The sequence below is a fragment of the Peromyscus californicus genome, unplaced genomic scaffold (genome assembly GCF_007827085.1).
Source record: "Peromyscus californicus insignis strain IS unplaced genomic scaffold, ASM782708v3 Scaffold_7__1_contigs__length_154581171, whole genome shotgun sequence".
Classification (NCBI taxonomy): Eukaryota; Metazoa; Chordata; class Mammalia; order Rodentia; family Cricetidae; genus Peromyscus; species Peromyscus californicus.
The window spans coordinates 154043560-154064440 of record NW_026294595.1 but is presented as its reverse complement, the minus strand read 5'-3'; the positions used below and the strand labels follow the sequence as shown (position 1 = coordinate 154064440).

The 20881-nt window shown below is 46.0% G+C and overlaps 1 protein-coding gene across 3 annotated transcripts in view; it reads left to right on the top strand.

Moving 5' to 3' along the window:
- The window catches only part of Zbtb46 (zinc finger and BTB domain containing 46), a 95467-nt gene that overhangs the window by 22486 nt on the left and 52100 nt on the right, over positions 1–20881 (top strand). The window contains exon 1 of one of the 3 annotated variants that reach the window (XM_052723295.1): positions 11107–11129. The exons of the other annotated variants lie outside the window; for them this stretch is intronic. The gene's annotated coding sequence lies outside the window, so the exon portion shown is untranslated. Of the gene's footprint in view, positions 1–11106; positions 11130–20881 lie in introns of those variants that run through there. 3 annotated transcript variants of the gene reach the window in all.

Sequence of the window (20881 nt, the reverse complement as noted above, 5' to 3'; positions counted from 1 at the left end):
GGTCTTCAATGGACCTGAGCCCTGGGGGCTAAAGCAAGTCAGGGAAGAAAATTAAATGAACTCTTGACTGGAAAGAAATATTCCAAAAAATTTTAACTAATACTATCATAAGATGATGAGAAAGGAGAAGCAACCTAAGTGGTCTGGGTGGGATGTACCCCCCTAGAGAGGATGTACGTAAGGCAAGTTGAAAAGGGAGGAGCAGGGTAGCCCAGGCATGAGAATTCAGGATGGAGCAGAGGGAACTGAGAAAGAGTAGCACCAAGAGGAAGAAGGAAGGGCAAGGAGGGGCCAGTGGCATATGGGGAAGAAGAGTGGGCAGGCATCAGGTTCAGGTTTGCTTCAGATCACATTCGCTGCAAAGTGGAAGCAGAGTTCTCCACTGTACAATAAACTAGTTTCTGTTCCTAGGAGAAAATGTGGGTGAAGCCCCTGTCTCATTGTCTTATGGTGGTTAGTCAGTTAATGCATTTTGGAGTATTTCCTTCCACTCGGGAATTTATTTAATTCTCATTCTCTCTCTCTCTCTCTCTCTCTCTCTCTCTCTCTCTCTCTCTCTCTCTCTCTCTCTCTCTCTCCTCCCTCCCCCCCCTCTCTCTCTCTCTCCTCCCTCCCTCTCTCTCCTCTCTCTGTTCTTCTCTCTCCCTCGGGTTAGTTTCAAATTTTGAATCCCCCAGCACTCGGGAGGCAGAGGCAGGCGGATCTCTGTGAGTTCGAGGCCAGCCTGGTCTCCAAAGCCAGTTCCAGGAAAGGCGCAAAGCTACACAGAGAAACCCTGTCTTGAAAAACCAAAAAAAAAAAAAAAAAAATTTGAATCCTTCTGCCTCAGCCTCCTGAGTACTAACTAGGATTACAGGCATTTACTACCATGCCTGGTGCTCATTTACTTTTTTTTAATTAATATATATATATATATTTTATTTTACAATATAATTTAATTCTACATATCAACCACAGATTCCCTTGTTCTCCCCCCTCCCGCCCCCCTCCCCTTCCCCCCAGCCCACCCCCCATTCCCATCTCCTCCAGGGCAAAGACTCCCCCGGGGATTGAGATCAACCTGGTAGACTCAGTCCAGGCAGGTCCAGTCCCCTCCTCCCAGGCTGAGCCAAGCGTCCCTGCATAAGCCCCAGGTTTCAAACAGCCAACTCATGCACTGAGCACAGGACCCGGTCCCACTGCCTGGATGCCTCCCAAACAGATCAAGCCAATCAACTGTCCCACCTATTCAGAGGGCCTGATCCAGTTTTATTTAGTACAACTGCGAGCAGTAATAATGTGTAGAATTCACTTTATGCAGCAATGCCATGTCACCTGCGGTTTCATCTTGTGTTTTCAGAAGAAAAATAAGCCTTCTAAATATCTCAGTGTGTGGAGAGGACTGAGCCAGTCCCTGGCTACTTGGCTCTTACTGTGAGGCATGCAGGACTATATGCAGGGATTTTTTTTTTTTTCTGGGAGAGATTAAACAGGGCAGCCTTTGCCTTCCCTGGTGTTGGGTAACTACTTGGTAGGAGTATCATATGGCTGTCATAAGTGCCTCAAATTGAATTTGTGAGCAACAGAACTTTCTGCTCTCTTGGTCCTAGAGATTACATTCATGAAAGTGCTGGGAATTTTGTTTCTGAGCCTGTGACACAGCAGAGTCCTCACAGGATACTCTCTCTGTTTATTTCCTTCTCAAAAAGGCATCAATCATGGGATTAGGAGCCCATGCTGATGACCTTACCTAACTAATTACATCTGGATGACCTATTTCCAAATATGGTCAAATTCTGTGGAATGCATACAGGGAGTTTGGGGAGCACAATTCAACCTATCGCATGACAACTGATCCTTTGGATAAGCAAGTACAGAATTATGGCTGAGCAAGAACTTTACAAAACTCAACCTCTGCCAGATGTAGTAGAGCACACCTGTCACTCTGGCACTTGCTAGGTTAAGATAGGTGGTGGCACATGCCTTTTGTTTCATCGCTCAGGGGCCAGACATAGGTGGATCTCTGTGAGTTTGAGGCCAGCCTGGTCTTCAGAGTGAGTTCCAGGACAGCCAGGGCTACATAAAGAAACCTTGTCTCAAAAAACAAAAACAAAAAACCCACCACCAACAACAAAATTGAATGAGTAGGTATTGATGGGGTGTACCTCAGCTATGAATATTACCTACTATTCATGAGGCCCTGGGCTGCTAAAAAATGAAACAAAAAAAATTTTCATCAGCTGTATTGAAGTACCACATATACACAGCAAACTGCACTTTCATAAATTGTAATTTGATGATTCTCTGTTTTAGCATACGTTTCCTATGAATTTTTTCATTTTCTCTTCCTCATTTCACCTCAGTCCTGGACACCTACTACCTGCCCTCTGTCCCCAAGCTTTTCCTGAAGCTCTTCTTGTGGAGGGACCTGCCCTCCTTCAGTCTAGCTTCCTCAGCTCAGTACATCATGCTGGCTCCCATCCTTCTGTGGTGGGAACAGGAAGGCTGTGCAGAAAAACCCTTCAGGAGTACAGGCCTGTACTAGGGTCACAGGCCTCCCTTCCATTGCTGTGCAGGATCTGTTGATGGATGTCCTCCTGTGTCTTGTCTGTCCACCTCTCACTGGGCATTGGGGCTGTTTTCAAATGCAACTGTTGAGTGGAACTGTCATTTGTGCATGTGTCTTTTGAGTCATCCTCAGATTTCATTGTTCCTGACCATAAGTCATGCTCATGTAGCATTGGGCATTTTTGTGATGTTGGGTTTTTTTTCCCCTTAAAGTTGTACAAAAGTGGGCTTGAGAGCAGTCTTTGTAACCATAGCCTCCTCCAAGTCCATGGGATCTGTGGGCCAATGGCAAAATAATCCGAATAGTTTGACTTTGAAACCTATTAGTGACTTTTTTTTTCTTTCTGGTTTTTGGTTTTTCAAGACAGAGTTTCTCTATGTAACAGCCCTGGCTGTCTCAGAACTCCCTTTGTAGACCAGGTTGGCCTCAAACTCCCAGAGATCCCCCTGCCTCTGCCTCCCGAGTGCTGGGATTAAAGGTGTATGCCACCATGCCCAGCTATTAGTGACATTTTTAAGCAAAATATTTTTGTTATTGTTATTACTATCATCATCATCATTATTTTATAGCACTGGAGATTGAACCCAAGGCCTGGAAGAACATGCTGAGCAAGCTTAATCCCCAGTACTTAAATGAAATTTCAAATAAAATGTTTAAACTGAGGTATGGAAGTTAAGTCAGAAGTGAGAAAAAAAGTGAGGTAAGTTTGAATGTGGCCAAAGAGTTTGATGTTTGAGAGGAATGTTCACATATGAAGTATGAAGTGTCATTGAAAACAACAGAGACTTTTCATGAATATGCTCAGGGAAAAGAGCCTGAAATTATGGCTTCTGATGCACTGTTGGAGCCTAGCCAGTAGGGGGCGACTTGAAGATTCAGATACTGAATCTCTAGGTCACCAGCTCTGAGTGTGAAAGCACATAGAACCAGCGTGTTGGGATATGCAGAAACACTAGGTCTAAATAGATCTATTGGGAAGGAAGAATCCAGGAGAGTGGCTGCCCTGGGTGAGAAACTGCAGCAAACTGGGTACAGACCTCATATAGGGTTTCTTGCGGGGGAGGGAGGCTGTGGCAGAGTTTTCGAGGGTGGCTTGGGATTGCTGGATTTTTGTGGTCTGATTCTTGGGATTGGTGGCATTTCGTGCTCAGGAATTGGTGGGATTCTGTGCTCAGGGGTTGGTGGGATTCTGCAACCTAACTCTGGAGCAAGCTCAGGGATTGGTGCCATTTCAAACCCTGGTGCTGGGGTCAAGTTAGGTCAGGGTGTTTTTCCTTGGTCCAGGTCTTGGGTCTAATCAGGGACAGGGAATTTCTTCCTTGGCCCTTTTTACCCTACATTCCTCCCTTTTTTTGTTTATTAATAAACAATGGAGATTGGAAGGGGGACAATATTATCATTAGACTACTTCTTGCTGATTGGGGGTGTTGAGGTCTTTGGGGCAATCCTGATCTTCATTGTCAGGGTGTAACTGGTGCTGCGGGTCTCCAGTGCTGTAGCCAGGGCCTGGTAATCCTGTAATAGTAACTGGTTAAAAGAGTGGTTAGAAATCTTCTGGATCTGTTGTTGAAGAAATCTAGACAAGTTTCTAAGGCATGGTGCAGCTATTAGGATTAAGAAAAGGAGGAGAAGAGGGGTGAGAAGAGCAGCATCCAGTTCCATATTGGACTATCAGTGACCCACTGGCTAGAGGCATCAAGCTGTTTCTTACATTTTTGAAGATCTGTCTGAAGTTGTCAGATCTTATCTTTTACTATACCTGATTGGTTAACATAGAAGCAACATTCCTCCCTGAGGAAGAGACAAAAGCTACATCTCTGCTGCTAATAAATCTAATCTTCACCAATTTGTAGTACTATGGTGGCCAGCAAGTCTTTTCGGCACTGGAGGGTTAGGATGGTCTGAGCCACCTGTTGAAGATCCTGAATGAACTGTGAGGAAAGCCAATGGTAAATATCCAGGGAGACAGTCGATCCTGCTGCTCCAGTGGTGACACCAACAGTTATGTCCAGGGCTGCTAGAAAGGGTGTGACCTGAATTGCTTGTTTCTCATGCTGTGCTGCTATAAATGCACTGATGGGAATTGGCAAGGGTTCCTCCCTAGCTTTGGAAAAAGGAACACTAAGGCACAAGTCCCAGACCACCTAGTGAGTAGGCAGTGGTATACTTGATTGCCAAAGAGAATTGAGGCATTGTGAATGTTTGGACATAGGAGCTGGGTGGTAGTACTAAGTAAGGGTTGGAGTATTACAATCTGTAGAATCCAGTGTGCGTACAAAGTGTGTTCCTGAGGAGTTAGAGCAGTCTGTGTGAGAGAGATGTGGAAGAGATAAGGGGTGGTAATGATATTTGGCTCAGAGCAATTAACAAGCGTTGAGATGAGAGAATCTAATAAGACAATGGGTGAGGCCACAGATGGTGGTTGTGAGTTTGACCCAGGAGGGACATACAACCGGCATTCTTCAAAGCAGTCAGGCAAAGTGTTATTCAATAGCTGATATCAGAGGTTAAGATCTGAAATAAGAGATGGTATGACAGGGAGGTGGGATCAATATCATCAAAAAGGGGTGATATTAGGGATGTAAGGACCTTTGAGGAGTTTAAAACACTTCTACCGTGTGTATACCTAGGGGTCGAGAGAGTGGTATGTGTACTGTAGTGGTATTGTGTTCCCCGAAATATTGTGCACCCTAATAAACTTACCTGGGGTCAGAGACAGAACAGCCACAATATTAAACAGAGGATAGGCAATGGTTGCACGCGCCTTTAATCCTAGCATTCCAGAGGCAGAAATCCATGTGTTCAAGGATACAGCCAAGCATGGTGACTCACGCCTTTAATCCCAGAAAGCAAGCCTTTAATCCCAGGGAGTGGTGGTAGAAAGCAGAAAGGTATATAACGCGTGGTACTAGAAACTAGAAGCATTTGGCTGGTTAAGCATTTGGCTGGTTAAGCTTTTAGGCTTTGAGCAGCACAGTTCAGCTGAGATTCATTCTGGATGAGGACTCAGAGGCCTCCAGTCTGAGGATCAGCTGAGAAGTTGGCCAGGTGAGGTTAGCTGTGGCTTGTTCTGTCTCTCTGATCTTCCAGTGTTCACCCCAATACCTGGCTCAGGTTTGTTTTTATTAATAAGACTTTCTAAAATTCCTGCTACAGTGTACCCTCTGTATTTTATTTAGGCGTGCCTGATTGGTGGCTGTGATAAATGCTATAGTAAAGTTTACCAATGACCTGTGACTCCCTTTTGGGATTCCATGGGTCCTTAATTAGGATAAAAGATCATTCATTCTACATAAAAGGTAGAACACCTTCCTGAATATGCGTCATGTCTCCTATAGGACCAATAAGAGTAGCCTACATCCGGCCAACATCGACAGTCATCTCTAGTTTGATGATGGAGAAAGAAAGAACAGGGGACAGGTGTTTTAGAAGTTGATTTAGGTGTTACAGGGATAAGTATCTCCTTTTGGCAGCCTGCTGGTGAGCAGTCTCCAGACCCTACCATGTGAGTGGTCTGGTTGAACCATTAAGTATAGTTTAACAATAGCACAGAGGGAAAAGAAATGTGAAACATTTTCCATCACCCTGAATCACTTTCTTATTCCCTCAGAACTTCGATTTACATAACACTTTCTTGGAGCCTCTTACTTGAGCTTTCACATCCCCAGACCTTTATAACACTTTCTTAGACTCTTATTGCAACTGGGCGAATTTTTACCAATAGCCTCTCCTGGGCCTTCTTTAGGAATTTCAGTCCTGCCATACAGTGGCAAGTCTCAGTTGTTCTCCATGACCCCTTCATGTCTTTTTAAAACTAATACCACCTAAGTGACCCTTATATTAAAAAAGTTCGGCTACCAACATGAGGTACATTCCTTTATGAGTACATGGAGGTGCAGCTTTAATACCTTATTAAACAAGCATTGCTTTTTCTTTTTTTCTTTTCTTTTTTTTTGTCGGAGCTGAGGACCGAACCCAGGGCCTTGCACTTGCTAGGCAAGTGCTCTACCACTGAGCTAAATCCCCAACCCCTGCTTTTTCAATTCTATCATTTATGATTCTTGTTTTCAGGACAGGAATTATCATACAAAAATAGAGAAAACAGGCATAGGTGATAAGCTCCAGTGCAGGAGAAATGGATAAGGGAGTACAGGGAAATGAATCAGCCTTTGACAGCCTGGTATGGAGTAATTTCCTGACCCTATTAGGACAAGCTGTTGGTTAGAGGTGTGGATCTCTTGGACAATAAACATCCATAAGTAAGAGCTACCTCAGACAGGTGTAGATAAGGAGAAATAGAGAAGAAAGCAAGTTTAGATATAAAAGACTTTTGGGTCATTTGTTTGTGCAGTGGCAGAAGTTGCCATTATTGAAAATCAAGCATGTCAATTTTGGGCATTTGAACTGTAGTGAGGCCAGAGTGAGGCTTTAATAAAATCAGAGTCTATGAAGGAAGAGAGGAAGGGTCGCAAAATGAACTCAGATGGAGGGAGTTTCTTTAAGTTCCAAGTGGTAGCTGAGAGACAGGAGGGACAAGGTCGTAGAGGCTCAGATGATCTTAAGGAAGCTGTGGGGCTTAGCAGGCAGCTCCTATGGGGAGGAGGCCAGAAAACAGGAGGCAGCATTCCAATACAGGGAGAGGAGCAAGTATCTTAATAAATAGAGTTGCCCACATGATGGGGCCCCAGAGGATGTAATCCTAAAGTATTCTCTGTTTCCCCAGAAGATACAGCGCCCCCCTCCAGCAGGAAGTAGTAAAAGAAGCTACGCCCAAATTCCCAAATATACCAAGCTGACTTTGGAGATGTGTCAAGGTTAAAACCTTCCTTTTTAAGAAAAGAAAAGGGGAAGTGCTGTGGGATGGTCTGTATGTCAAATGTGTTGCTGATTGGTCAATAAATAAATCACTGATTGGTCAGTGGCCAGGCAGGAAGTATAGGCGGGACTAACAGAGAGGAGAATTGAGAGAACAGGAAGCTGGGTGAGAGAGACACTGCCAGCTGCCATCAGGACAAGGAAGATGTAAAGTACCGGTAAGCCACAAGCCACGTGGCAAGGTATAGATTAATAGAAATGGATTAATTTAAGCTGTAAGAACAGTTAGCAAGAAGCCTGCCACGGCCATACAGTTTGTAACCAATATAAGTCTCTGTGTTTACTTGATCGGGTTTGAGCGGCTGTGGGACTGGCAGGTGAGAGAGATTTGTCCTGACTGTGGCCCAGGCAGGAAAACATTAGCAACAGGAGCCAGAGAGGTTATTTACCAAGTAGGCAAGGAGATGGATGGTTAGAGAAGGTGGAGGGAAAAAGGAGCTGAAGAATTTGGAACCAAATATGATCAGTGGTAGAAGCCAGCAGAAACAAATGATCTGTATACATCTTTAAGAGTCAAATCGGATGGAGTACTACTCAGCAGAGAAAAACAATGACATCATGAGGTTTGCAGGCAAATGGATGAATCTAGAAAAAAATCATCCTGAGTGAGGTAACCCAGACTCAGAAAGACAAACATGGTATGTACTCACTCATAGGAGGATACTAGATGTAAAAATAAAGATGACTAGACTTCTACTCACAACTCCAGGGAGGCTACCTAGAAAACAGGACCCTAAGAAAGACACAGGGATTGCCCAATGACAGAGAAATGGATGAGATCTACATGAACAACCTGGACGTGAGTGGGGGTAGTGAAGGGCAAAGTTCGAGGGAAAGAGAGCTTAGGGGAGCAGGAGATCCCAGCTGGATCAAGAACAGAGAGGGAGAACAAGGAATAAGAGACCATGACAAATGAAGACCACATGAGAATAGGAGGAAGCAAAGTGCTAGAGAGGCCCACAGAAATCCACAAAGATACCCCCACAATAGACTACTGGCAATGGTCTAGAGAAAGCCCGAACTGACCTACTCTGGTGATAGGATGACCAAACACCCTAACTGCTAGAAATCTCATCCAATGACAGAGGGAAGCGGATGCAAAGATCCACGGCCAGGCCCCAGGTGGAGCTCTGGGAGTCCAATCGGCGAGAAAGAGGAGGGATTGTATGAGTGAGAATTGTTGAGACCAAGATTGGAAAAACACAGGGACAAATGGCCAAACTAATGGAAACACATGAACTATGAACCAATAGCTGAGGAGCCCCCAACTGGATCAGGCCCTCTGAATAAGTGAGACAGTTGATTAGCTTGAACTGTTTGGGAGGCCCCCAGACAGTGGGACCGGGACCTGTCCTTAGTGCATGAACTGGCTGTTTGGAACCTGGGGCTTATGCAGGGACACTTGGCTCAGCCTGGGAGGAGGGGACTGGACCTGCCTGGACTGAATCTACCAGGTTGAGCTGAATCCCCAGGGGAGTCTTTGCCCTGGAGGAGATGGGAATGGGGGGTGGGCTGGGGGGAAGGCGGGGTGGTGGTGGTGGTGGTGGAGGGGGGAGGACAGGGGAATCCATGGCTGATATGTAAAATTAAATTATAAAATTTTTAAAAAAGGCCAAAAAAAAAAAGTCAAAACGGCAACTTGAGTCAGCTTAACTTGAAATGTTAAGAAGTGGGTACTATGGGTGAAGGGAAACTACTGCTGAGTTGATAAGTCAGAGATCCTGAAGCAAGGGGTAGGTTCCTTTGGTTTATAGCTGTGAGTATGAGGGTATTAAAGAGAGAAGTGGGGAGATTCTTTCTTAGAGGTCAGAGATCGGAGGTTTATGTTCATGAGGCTTTGGAGAGAGGGTGGGTATTTGTTGGGGTTTTGTAGTTGAATGATGTCGGAGGTGATGTTTGGCTATAGAGGGGTTTAGGGTGTCCCATACACAGGGATCTACCTGAGAGGGCAGTAAGGAAAAAGGTGAGTCAGATTGTGTGGTTTGGAAGAGAAGGAATAGGGGAATGGCTGGTGAGCCTGGGGTCAAGCGGATGTGAGGAGCAAAAGGAATTGAGACTCCCACTTTGGCTAGGAGGTCCCTTCCCAGCAAGTCGATGGGACAGGGTGGCACCATGAGGAAGGAATGGGTAAGGGGGATACGCTTAAAGATACAGCTAAGTGGTGGGGTTTGGTGACCCTGATAAGGCTGTCCCCCTACTCCAACAATAGAGGAATGAGGAGAGGTGGATCCTCAGAACTTCATCAGAACTGAAGAAGTGGGCCCAGTGTCCAGAAGGAAGGAGATGGATCGCCCTGATCCTGTGATAACCACCTGAGGCTCGCTGTCTGAGATTGCGGTGGCCAGGCCAAGGGAGCCCGGGTCCCCTCAGTCGTTCATGGCCAGACCAAGGAGGTCAGATGAAGGGTGGTCTGGGCTTGATTTTCTCATGTCTCAAGGGACGTGGGGACAATCAACACCCCAGTGTCCTTGGGTTCAGACAGGTCCAGTTCCGGTGACCCTCCTGACCACATTTGAAAGGAGGACACAGAGGTCCTCGTGCTTTAGGAGACCAGGGAGGCTGGGCTTTTGTTTTGGTTGGCTGAGAAGCCTTAGCCATCATCAGGTATTTTTGTTTTGGGACTTTTTTATCTCTCCCATGGTACACCTTGAAGGCCACAGTTTTAAGAATTCTGCCTGTGGAGTCAGGGATCCTCTCTCTAGATGTTTAAGTTTGGTCCTAATATCAGGGAAACTTTGGGAAAAGAAGTAGTTCATAAGGAGTTGCTTCCCATCTGGGGTCTTAGGATCCAGACTGGTATATTGTAAGAGGGCCTTTGTAAGGCAGTCTTAGGAATTGAAAGAGGTTTTCATGACTTTCCTGGGTAACCCCTTGGACTTTTTCATAATTTACCACCTTAAGAGCAGTCTTGTGGAGACCAGCCAGCCAGGAGGCTAGTTAAAAACCAATTCCTAGCTAGGATGTCCCATGGAATCTTGTAATCCCCTTCAGGGTCCTGGTTGGGGACTGCCCTACCCTCAAATGGGTGGGTGTTGTCAGTTTGGTGGGTTTCATCTGCATGGGCCCCAGCCTGGTCCCAGACTCACCTACACTCCCCTGGGAGAAGATTGTTGGTGAGAATCGTATAAACATCATGGAAGGTGAGGGTGTAAGATTGGGTAATATATTGGATACCTAATTGGTTTTCATAGAGCAAGGCCTTTTATGTGATAGTTGAGTACTCTGCTTTAACAACACATATTCAGCCCTGACTGGGTGGGCAGCATGTTGCTGAGGAGGGAGAAAGGAAAATCAGAGAAGCTAGAGAGGAAGAGAAGGGACTGCTGGTTGAGGCTGATAAGTGGGGAGGTTCTCTAGTGTGATAGAAAATAGTGGAGGAATCATCTGGTTTGGGCTTCATAGCTAGGAGTTGTTTCCTTCTTGGTTGGTTTATCCCAAAATGGCATCACACCACATGGTTCCTTTAAGATTACCTAAGTATAGATTTTTAACTATCAACCCCAGTATTACAGATTTTTCAGATTTGTAACTGTATCCAATATGCTTATATTTGGTGTTGTGACTCAGATAGGCACTCCTGGTGCCCGTGCTCCCCGTCATGGTCTGAGCCACACTGGGATCCTATCCCTCATCTCCAGTCCACCCTCAACAGACTCATCTTCCGGCTCACTGATTGCTCAGCATCCCATCTACCAGCAGCAGTTGGGTAAGCTTCCCCTTTGGTTGGAGTAAACATTTCTCTGAGTCCAAGGAAGTGACTGTTGAGTGTCTGGTACCCCTCTGGTACTCTTGGAGGTGGAGGCACCCCCAGCCACGATCTTTAATGCTATGGCTGGCCCTCTTCATCTGACTCCAGCCCACCACCCTCAGCTGCAATCCTGTGGTTTTCTCAAGGGCCACTGTGCCCCTTCCTGCCCTCTTCCCCCATCTGAAGCTGCCTGTAATCCCACAGCTCATCTAGGCCCTTGTGGCTTTTGCGACCCCATTCCCAAACCTTTCCTGTGGGTGAGACACCCCCCCCCCCCCCAGAGCTTAGTTTTTGTCTTCACCTTCTAGCCTCTTCGAAAGCCCTGGTACCAAGTACTGAGTTTCTCCTCTGGGTTAGCCAGGCTAAGCCCTGCTGAATGGCTTGATCCTCATTTGATCCTCCCCGAACCCCCAACTACTGGTTGCAGTGACATTTTCCTTCTTCTCTCTCATCCATGGGAATGGTGTCTCCCATACCCTCTCATTGGGATGCTTCTACACCTGGCACTCGACCTGAAGGTTCCTAAACTTATTCACTTTTGCAATCAAATTTGGCTTCAATATCCCTTATAATCAATCCAAATGGCCACCTAAAGGCACCCTAGGTCCTAATTTTATTCAGGACCTTTACAAAAACTGCGAGCAATTGGGGAAATGGAAAAGTATTCCCCTTTCTCCACATTCAAGCTTTCTCTTTTCTCCACTCCAAGCCCATTTTGTTTTTCTTCTGGGTCCCCCCACTTTCCACTGTGTAAATGTTCTGTCTTTTAAGTTACCATTGATGGATATGTAAGCTTGTTGCAAAGTGGGAGCTGGAAGTGAGACCCAATAGGGAGAAAAAGGAGTAGACAGCTACAGCATGCACACACCTGGCACACACTCCTTCCTGGCTAGTGATCTCTCAGCTCCTTCTTTCAGTGTTCTTTGTCTGTGTCTAGGGCTCAAAAATTTCCTGTCTTTAAGTCCTCTTTGTTCTCAACTTACTGGATTAAGTTTTACAGGGTGTCTTTTAGGTATGAATGGCATTAGACTGTTGTTTTATGCTGTCCTACTTAAATTAAAAGCCGGCTCTGGGGTTGGGGTATGGCTCCCCATCTTCTAGACACAAGCATGCTTCTTTAAAACGTTTCCTCCAAAATCTCTGCCCCATATCAGGAAAGCCACCTGCTGTGTGACAGAGAAAGGAGAGCAAAACAAAATAAAGGGACAGACTATTCCCAATGGGGACCATTGCTACTCTTCTCATAAACTTTTGGTTTTGTTCTAACTCTCTAAGGCTTTTGTTAAGGCATAAATCTTACCTCAAAAGAGACCCTGTCTCAAAAGCAAACAACAAAAACCTGAAGTATCTTGAAGTGAATGAACTGTGGCTAAAGTATCAGAATTCATAGGAAAAGAAAAGCCACTGAGGTTTTTGATATTTCTGTATCATCTGTGCAGTGTGGTAGCATCCATCCCAAACAGTTCCTTGTCTCCACAGCCCTTGGACCCTTTCTTATACTGACGTGGCATCTGTGTACCTTGTGATGGTAAGGTGCTCCCCTATGCTCCTGCATAGCAGCATAGGTTCTTCTAGGTGAAAGGGCGATTGTCCATCCACAGGGTGTGTCTCATGAGTAGATCCCCAGGGCAGGTGCTCTGTCCTCCTTTCCCATAGAGATGTAGGAAGCTTAGCCTGTAGTCAGCTTCCCACTTGTCTCATCACTATATGATACCACTCCCAGGTGCTCTGTGAAAGAAGCTTCCAGTTCCAAAACACAGCTGCCAACAAGCTACTGGAAGCAGATGACCAGTTGCCATAATACTTCTGCTCTGATGAAGTTGGCATGACACCCACAAATGTCCTTTGGATGTTGAGAGATTATTGAATTTGGAACCTAAATCACTCCCATCAAACCAATTGGGCTTTGGGAGACTGCCTGTCCTGTGCATCCCTATGACAGACAGACCTCCATAAATATCATCACTTTACCCTTTCAGTTATAACTGACTCTTTTCCTGTGGTGGTTTGAATAGGTATGGCCCCCATGGACTCATGTGTTTGAATGCTTGGCCTTTAGGGAGTGGCACTATTAGGAGGTGTGGTCTTGTTGGAGTAGCTGTGACCTTATTGGAGGAAATGTGTCACTGTGGAGGCATGCTTTGAAGTCTCATATGCTCAAGCTATGCCCAGTGTGGTGTAAGTTCACTTCCTGTTTCCTGCATGTCAAGATGTAGAACTCCTTTTTTTAAATTTTATTTCTATTTTTTTATTTTATAATTAATTTAATTTTACATATCAGCCACGGATTCCCCTGTCCTCCCTCCTCCCCCCCCCCACCCTCCCCCCAATCCACCCCCCCATTTCCACCTCCTCCAGGGCAAGGACTTCCCTGGGGATTCAGCTCAGCGTGGTAGAACTCTTAACTATCTTTCTAGCACCTTGTCTGCCTGAATGTGACCTTGCTCCTGCCATGACAATAATGGACAAAACCTCCAAAACTATAAGCCAGCCCCAATTAAATATTTTCCTTTATACGAGTTGCTATGGTCCACTACTGCTGGGCCTCTGCCAATATGGGTGGCCTTCGCTGCCACCTGGGGCCATGGTGACAACCAGACCCAGGCTGCTACTGAGGACCATGTCTGGGTCCATGGTCCTACCACAGCCAAGGTCTGTGTTGATGCCCATGGCCCATGTTGCCATGAAGCCTGGGGTCTGGGCCACAGTCTGTGGCCTTGGAGTCTGGGGGCCATGCTACAGCAGGGGCCATACAGATCTGCATGGCATGTACTTCCACTTGGGGCCATGGTGTTATCTGGGTCCAGGCCACTGCCGAAGGCCATGCTTGGGTCTGTGACCCTATAGTGGCCAGGGTCTGGATTGATGTATGTGGCTCCTGTTGTCACCAAGGGCCATGAGTATGCCCAGGGTCAGGTTAGCCACCTGAGTCCAGGTTGGTACCCGAGGACCATGATGCATGCAGATCTAAGTGGCCTACGCTGCTAACTAATGCCATGGTAATGTCCAAGTCAGAGCTGCAGTTGAGGGCCATGTATGGGTCCATAGCCCTACTGTAGCCAGGGTCTGCACTGATGTCCAAGGCTCCTGTTACCATCTAAGGCTGTGCAGACACCTGAGGTCTGGGGCCATGTTGGTGTCTAAGGGCCACACTGCTGCTGGGGCCATGCCAATCTGAGTGGCCGGCAATGGTGACATCCAGACCTGGCTGCTGGCCAGAACCATGTCTGAGTCCATGGTCCTACTATGGCTGAGATCTGTGCTGAAGTCCAAGTCCCATATTATCACCAAAGGTCATATAGAAGCCCGGGGTTGGGGCTGCAACCTGAGGCCTTGGTGGTACCTGGGGCCATGCTGCTGCCAGAACCATCCCAACCTTAATGGCCAGTGCTTCCACCCAGAGCTAGGATGTTGTCCGGGCCCAGGCTGCTGTCCCATGTCTGGGTCTGTGGTCTAGCTACAGCTGGGATCTGTGTTGATGTCTGTGGTCCATCACCTCAGGGAGCCTTAGGAACCATGCAAGATAAAATCAGAGGGCCATGCTGAGCCGGCCCGGCCCTTTGCTGGCTCAGGGAAAGCTGGCCTTGCTTCTCGATGGACACTGCAGCAAGAGAGCTGGTCCTTGCACTCAGAAGAGATGGCCCCACCCCTCACCACAGGTGAGGGCAAATTGACCCTGAGGGCTTGGGCATAGGGGAGCTGACTCTGCCCCCTCACCTGAGGCAAGTGGCCCCAGTGGCCTGGACTAATTAGCTCAGCTACTACCCAGGACCACAGCTGGACCCTGGGTTGACCCACCCTAGCAGCTACTCCCTCTAGGACCTGCTGGAGCTCGTGAAGGAACTGGTCCTGTGGAACAATACCCACAGGATCTCCAAGACTCAGGGCAGCCAGAGGACATCCCAGAGAAATTCCAGTGGTCTTGAACCAGACCAGTGACTCACTGCAATCAACAATTTCTAGTAATTTGCTAGTAAAGCTGATAGGACAAAAGGGCATACTATATGACACACTGAGGTCCCCAATGCCACCAGGATGAATGAAGAGGTGTTGGAGAGGTGGGAAAGAAGAAATGAAGAGTTTTGTTTGTTTACTTGCTTGCTTGTTTTGTTTTGCAGGGGTGAGGGAAGGATATGGGGGGACCTGAAGGTGAGCAGAATTGGGGTGCATGATATGAAACTCCCAAAGAATCAATAAAGAAGTTAAATTAAAAAAAAAAGTTGCTGTGGTCATGGTGTCTCTTCACAGCAATAAAACATCTAAGACATCTACTAGATGAAAATTTATAGCTTTTCTTACCACAAAACCTATGAATATATTACTGGTTTTAAGCTTCCTGATTGGTTAATAATTTATTCAGTAATTTGCAGTTTATATTGAAATTATTTTAGAAATGCAAACCCTAGGAGGAAGTAGTTGTTTTTTGCTAAAGAAAGATATAATTCATATTTATTCCCCCATTTCTTTGCCCTTCCTCTCTCTTTCTGTGCTGGAAAGGGAACACAGATGCTAAGCATCTGCTCTACCACTAAGTCCCCAGCCCTAAGAATCCATGTATGGGAGATGGAAAGATAGCTCAGTAGTTAGGAGTAGATAGTACTCTTTCCCAGGACCCAAGTTTGATTTCTGGTACCCTCATCAAATAGCTTAACGACTGTCTGTAACTCTAGCTCTAGCAGATAAAGGATCTAGTCCTATCTTCTAGACTCCAAAGAACACCTGGACTCACATGTGCATGTTCTCCATTTTGAAAAATAACCTATTTAGTAAGTATGAAAGAGAGCTATTTCTTATATAAAAAATAATTACGGGATAGGCATGGTGGCACATGCCTTTAATCCCAGCATTCGGGAGTCAGAGGCAGCTAGGTTTCTGTGAGTTTGAGGCTAGCTTGGTCTTAATAGTGATTTTCAGGACAGTCAGGGCTATAATGTGAGATCTTGCCTAAAATAAATAAATAATGAAACATATACTTCCTGGTTTGAATGTAGGGTACATAAAATTTCTGATGTCCCTTATCACTTGGCTGTCACTTTCTGCAGACTATAGGCATTCGCTAATACTAATTAGTTTAGGAATTGTTGTATTCTATTTGAAATGAGCTTTGGTTCCTCCTTCAACATCAGTTAATCTGGGGGTGGTAGAGCCCCATGTGAAGAATAAAGATAATAAAGGGATGATATCTGATAGTGACATCTGCCCCCAGTGCTCTAGTGAACTCAGGGTAAAAACTTGCTCAGTCTGAGCACACACTTCTTGTGGCCAGTCCTGAACCTGGGTTCACTACCTTCTTGGTTACTTGCTGGGGAACATTTGGCATTCACGCCAGTGTGGTAGGGTTGATGTACAGTAGGAACAGTTTAAGCACCAGCCTTCAAGTCTAGAGACAGATAGGATAAGGAAGATATTCTTGTTCAGAGGCACAGCCTCAGCACCTACACAGTGCCCTGCAGCAGAGGTACTCTTCAAGATAAGGAGATAGTCTAGTGGGATGTCACTGGGAGCTTGGGCTGACACATGTGGACTCTGCAAATGTACTTGTCCTACCACCAGCAGAAGGAAGACAGAAGAGGGTAGGACAGTTTACCTACACCCTCAGGTCAGATGAGAAGTCTAGGGACCTTACTATGAGAAAGGGACAGGAGGTGGAGACCTTAGCAGTCTGAGGGAAAGGAAGGAACTGTTTCCTGCCTTTATTTGCCCAGCCTGCGAGATGAAACACAGAGTTACTGCTTCTCCTTGAGGATATTTGATAGGTCATTTCATGTGGTGGCTTGGGGAGGGTACAAGTGTTGACACACATTTCAGTTAGTCAAGAAAAGAAGGATTCTGGGCCTGGTGGTACATATCTGTGATCCCAGCTCTCAGGAGGCTGAAGCCAGAGGACCTGAGAGTTTGAGGCCATCTTGAACTACATTGTGATACCCTATCTCAAAAACTGAAGATTAAAGGTGTGTACCACTACCACCCATTTCCTGTCAAGTGAAGGATAATCATGCTACAAGTCACAGATCCAGAGAGGCCAAGTAACAAGGAGAGCTCAAGGGGTAGGAGGTGCATAGATCTACTTGGGAAGGGGAAATAGAAAAGATCTTGCAGGTGGGGATCAGAACTGGAGGGATCAGGTCAGGGAGGGGTAGTGGGATGGAAGGAGAGAGTACTGGGAGAGAGTACCGGAATTGGGGGGCATTTCAGGGGCAATGTGGAAACCTTGTAAAATGGAAACTCCTTGGAATCTATGAAGGTAACCTGAGTGAAGACTCCTAGTAATGGGGGATATAGAACCTGAACTGGCCATCTTCTATAACCAGGCAAGGCTTCTTAGACTGGGACATCAACCCAGCTACAAAACGTTCAACCTAACAATTTGTCCTGTCTGCAAGATGTGCTGGGGTAATGGTGGCACAGAACTTGTGGGAGTGGCCAACTAATGACTGGTCCAACTTGAAGCCCATGCCTCGAGAGGGAGCCCATGCCTGACGCTGCCTGGATGGCCAGCAACCAGAGGCTGAATAGCCTAGAGACCTAGGATAGAACCAAACACGACTGGCCAAAAAAAAAAAAAAAAAAAAGTCAACAAAATATTCTCCTATACTCATAGACCAGAGCCTAGCCCAGTGGTCATCAGATAGGCTTCATCAAGCAATTGACAGGAGCAGATGCAGAGACCCACAGCCAAACATTAAGTGGAACTCAGAGAACCCTGCAGAAAAGGGGCTATGAAGGATTGTAGGAGCCAGAGGGGTCAAGGACACCATAAGAACACAGCCCACAGAGTCAACTAAGCAGGGCTAATAGGGACTCAAGAGACTAAAGCGACAGTCAGGAGCCTATACAGGTCTGAACTAGGTCCTCTGCATATATGTTATGGTTGTGTTCTTGTGGGACTCCTAACAGTAGGAATGGGGATGTCTCTGACTCTTAGCCTGCTCTTGGGACCCTTTTCCTCCTTCTGGGTTGCCTCCTCCAGCTGTGATATGAGGGTTTGTGCCTAGTCTTGTAACTTGTTAAATGGTGTTTGGTTGATGTCCCTGAGAGGCACGCTCTTTTCTGAAGGGAGATAAGGAGTGGATCTGGGGGAGAGGGGAGGTGGGAAGGGACTGGGAGGAGTGGAGGGAGGGGATCTGGTCAGGATGTAATGTATGAGAGAAACACAACAACAAAAACAAACGAACAAGGGCTAGAGTCCTTGCTTTAGCAACATCAGAATAATACAGAAGATTAGTATGGCCTCTGTACAAAGAATACCTACAAATTTGCGTGTATATGTTATTTATTTTTTTCAGACAGGGTTTCTTTGTGTAGCGTTGGCTTTTCTGGAACTCACTCTGTAGACCATACTGTAGACGAGGCTGGCCTTGAACTCACAGAGATCCACCTGCCTCTGCCTACCAAGTGCTGGCATTAAAGGCATACTGCCATGATCCCTCTGCAGCCTGAGTTTAGGTCCTGAGACAGGGAAGGGGCATTGGCATGAAGAAATGAATTGTCCACCACCAGCTGAGTTTCACAAAAGTGGCCAGCCTGGAATAGCGCCAGCCATCTTATGTAAACATCAAAAACAAGCATGTTTTTCCATACTAACAAGCAAGTTTTTTTCCATCCTCCAACGTTAACCTCTGGCAAAAACAAATATGTCAAATATGTTTTCTCCCAACTTTTACATCAAAATATCTTTTTTTAAAAGATTTATTTATTGCCGGGCGGTGGTGGCGCACGCCTTTAATCCCAGCACTCGGGAGGCAGAGCCAGGCGGATCTCTGTGAGTTCGAGGCCAGCCTGGGCTACCAAGTGAGTTCCAGGAAAGGCGCAAAACTACACAGAGAAACCCTGTCTCGAAAAACCAAAAAAAAAAAAAAAAAAGATTTATTTATTATGTATACAGTGTTCTGCCTGCATGTGACCCTGCAAGCCAGAAGAGTGCTGTGGGATCTTCTGTATGGCAAATGTGTTGCTGATTAGTCAATAAATAAAACACTGATTGGCCATTGGCTAGGCAGGAAGTGTAGGCGGGACAAGGAGGAGAATAAAGCTGGGAAGTGGAAGGCTGAGTCAGAGAGACACTGCCAGCCACCATGACGAGAAACAGCATGTGAAGATGCCGGTAAGCCACGAGCCACGTGGCAAGGTATAGATTAATGGAAATGGATTAATTTAAGCTGTAAGAACAGTTAGCAAGAAGCCTGCCACGGCCATACAGTTTGTAACCAATATAATAAGTCTCTGTGTTTACTTGGTTGGGTCTGACGGCTGTGGGACTGGCAGGTGAGAGAGATTTGTCCTGACTGTGGGCCAGGCAGGAAAACTCTAGCTACAGAAGAGAGCACCAGATCTCATTACAGATGGTTGTGAGCCACCATGTGGTTGCTGGAATTGAACTCAGGACCTCTGGGAGAGCAGTCAGTGCTCTTAACCGCTTAGCCATCTCTCCAGCTCCGCATCAAAATATCTTTAAACCAAAAACACTTACCATTTTACTTGTGTGGCCAAATATCAAGCCAGGTATATCCTGTCTTTACATAACTAAAAGATGATTGACATAGGCATGGATTTTCAAGAACAACAATCTCCTTTAAAACATTTTTACAAGCCGGGCGGTGGTGGCGCACGCCTTTAATCCCAGCACTTGGGAGGCAGAGCCAGGCGGATCTCTGTGAGTTCGAGGCCAGCCTGGGCTACCAAGTGAGTTCCAGGAAAAGGCGCAAAGCTACACAGAGAAACCCTGTCTCGAAAAAAACAAAAACAAAAACAAAAAACAAAAACAAAAACAAACAAACAAACAAAAAAAAACATTTTTACAGAAATAGGGTTGATCTGCCTCTGATCCTGTCAGCACTGAATTAGAACAGCTCCCGAGGTCAGAAGTGACAGCTGGCATCCCCAGACAAGAAACCTGAGAAGCATCAGTTCCCAAAGAATTTTAGGGGAACATGTTTGAGAAAAAAATGGGGTTTCCAAGAATGATCACATCTGTCTCTGCATGGTTTACAAAATGACACAAAAACTACTAAAAGAATTATCAATATTACAAGAGAGAAGAGAGCATGCAGGCCAAGTGGTCCCAGCAGTATTCTGCTCTATCTCAAAGTCCGTTGGTCCTTGCCAAGTGAGACTGTCCCTGTGGGCATTTGCCTCATCTGGAGACTTGTTGGACAAGCACTCATATACTGGTCCGAAATTAGGCCGCATGGCTCCCAACAGTGTATGCCTTAATTATATATGTGTATATATTTAATTAAATTTATTTTTTTATTTTATATCCCAAGTGCATTTTCCCCTCCCTCCTCTCCTTCCATTTTCTCCCACCGCCTCCCCTTCTTTATATATTTTTATATATAAAGGATGTTTTCTCAAATGTGAGGGATGAGGACTGCAGGGCTAGGTTGTTTAACCTAACTTTTCACTTTGTGTGAGAAAATAACTTTGTCTACTGATGGGCAATTTTTTTGTTTGGGTATGTTAGCTGTCTAAAACCTCAAGTCCATTATGGTCTTAGAAGTACTTCAGACATCTTACCCAGGACAGGGCTGATGCCCACTTGCCAGTTGCTGTTAGAGTAAGTCATGACTTCAGACCTCTTTAGCACATTTGTGCTGCAGGGCCTGTGGTGATGGCCTCTGCTATCAGCATTTGTCCCCACTGCCTCCACTCTGTTCTGGTTTGGCAGCCTGTGTCTGCTGGATGGATGCCGAACCTTTGCATGCACTTTG